General features: G+C 34.9%; 1 protein-coding gene and 1 long non-coding RNA gene across 3 annotated transcripts in view; both read left to right on the forward strand.

The window, feature by feature from the left end:
• Positions 1–2,251, forward strand: part of FBXO16 (F-box protein 16) — a 51,748-nt gene that overhangs the window by 39,339 nt on the left and 10,158 nt on the right. The window lies entirely within an intron of this gene.
• LOC111739118 lies at positions 843–2,004 on the forward strand. Its single transcript, XR_002780108.1, has 2 exons — positions 843–1,200; positions 1,297–2,004. It is a non-coding gene; the product is annotated as an uncharacterized LOC111739118 (long non-coding RNA).

Here is a 2,251-nt window from a genome sequence, read left to right on the forward strand (position 1 = left end):
TATTATGATCATGTACTCCCACGATGAGGCACATATTTCTGGTCGTCTCTCTTCTTGTGATGTTAGTAACCATTGATGATCATCGCTTAGATCCATTATTTTAGGCAATTTTTTTCTGAAAAGGGCCAGACAGCAAATATGTTAGGCTTTGTGGGACGTGGCTCCATCACAACTGCTCAGCTCTGCCACTGCAGCCTGAAAATAACCATAGACAATATGCAGAAAATAAGCATGACTACGTTCCAATGAAACTTTATTTACAAAAACAGGCATCAGGCTGCAGTTGGCCTCTGGGCTATAGTTTGCTGACCCCTACTTTATCCTGATATATGGGTTTTTGGGGTTTTTTTTAGAAAACAAATACTAATACTAAATGAACAATAGGATTACTGAAAACAGTTTAAGATTCCTTCGCTTGTGTTTTTGTTCTTAGGATATATTCTGTGAAGAATATTCAGACAAATTACCGTGTTAAAGTCCCATGAAGTAATTCTGTGTGTGCTAATGCCACCAACTCGATAGACAAGATCATTTGTTTCATTTTCTTTTTAGACTTTAGGGATTTTATTCCTTTGTTTCATTTTATAATTTTGAGAAAAACTGAGATGGTCTCAAAGTCAAATATGCAAAACAAAGCATATTTGGAGAAGTCTGTTCCTATCCCTCCCTACTCTTCCTTGTACCTGATTGGATCACATGGAAATTTTACTTATAGGTAACCATTTTTCAAAATTTTATAGTATAGTCCTTCCACTTGAAAAAAAAAAAAAAGCAAATACACACATACGCACACACTTTTTTGAAATAAATAGTAGCATACAACACATACCACTTTATCCACTTTTCTTCTTGTAACAATATATCCTGGAGATCACTCCACAGGATATATATAGACATGTTCTGCCTTCCTTTTTATAGCTTATAATACTTCATGTGTTGATGTGCCAGAGTTTATTCAACCAGTTCTCTATTGATAGACATTTGGCTTGTTTCCAGTTGAGTGAAGACGATCTTTTAAATCACAGGAACAACAAAATCAAATGGACAGAGTTTTAAAATGATTATTTGTAATTTTTCCAATATTTTCCAATTTATAGAAGAAGGAAAAGACATGAAATGACCCCAGATGCCAGCCGACAATCACATGATAAGAAAAATAAATTGCAGGACAGATCTAAGCTAAGAAAAGCACAGTCACTGGTGAGTATTGCTTACAAAAGATTACCCACCATAACATTAATGAAAATCTCTGTGTCTCTAACCCTAGTGCAAAATCGAATTTGTATTTTTAATCAGAATCTTCAAGCGGTGGTTTAAATCCTGGTCTCTGATACTGACTGACAAGCTGTATGACTTTGAAGATGCCCTTTATTTAATCTCTCTGTTTTATCATCTGTTTAAGAAAACAAAAAAAAAAAAGCCTAGATGAACTGATGAGTATGAATCTGCTTTGAAGATTATACAATATAAAGGGAACATTATTGTCATTTGGTTCTTTCTTCTGTTATGAGTCCTTTAGGGTGGGGAGAGAGGGGCTATAGACATTTCTCTACAGAAATTACTTATCTATAGAGCAAAGGTTCCACTGACCTAAGAAAAAGGTGTGCTTTCCATAGCTTTCCTGCTGCCAGTGGAGCATGATTATAAAAGTGCATTCATTTCAAGTAACTTCAGAAAAAGTGAATTAAGAACTTTTCTTTCCCTAATGAAAAACAGCAAACTGAATACCTAATAAAGTCAGTGATCGTAACTAGGGAGCATCATCATTTCATAGCAGAGTTTTCCAGATCGTGGTTCTGTACCCCCAGTGGATCCCTTTCAGCACATATGAGAGTCTTTGGAGCCAAGTAGAAGGGAATAAGGGTGGAATAAAAAGTTCATATTTGTAATAAAGATTTAGAAAAAAGCTGAGGATACATACTCAAGGAAAATTAATATAAAATGGATGTCAGTTGGGAGAAGAATAAGTATGTACTCATGAATAAATCACTTTTATTGCTCTGCTTTAAAGGCCTATTTCTTTCCGTTCGAATGTATTTTCAAGTGTTATATTTTTAAAAATAGAGAGAGAGAGAGATGAGCTTTTTAAAATAAGGCAGTTTGTATTCTGAGAGGCCAATTTCGTTGGACCGAATGAGGCTTATCATAGACAGATGTACAAATGCCCAAGGGAATGGGGAAGCTTAAAGCAGAGCAGTAAAATTGTCAGTGAAAACCATTAATTGAGAAAAATAACTTTATGGAACTTATC

This window comes from Pteropus vampyrus, unplaced genomic scaffold (assembly GCF_000151845.1).
Source record: "Pteropus vampyrus isolate Shadow unplaced genomic scaffold, Pvam_2.0 Scaffold47, whole genome shotgun sequence".
Classification (NCBI taxonomy): Eukaryota; Metazoa; Chordata; class Mammalia; order Chiroptera; family Pteropodidae; genus Pteropus; species Pteropus vampyrus.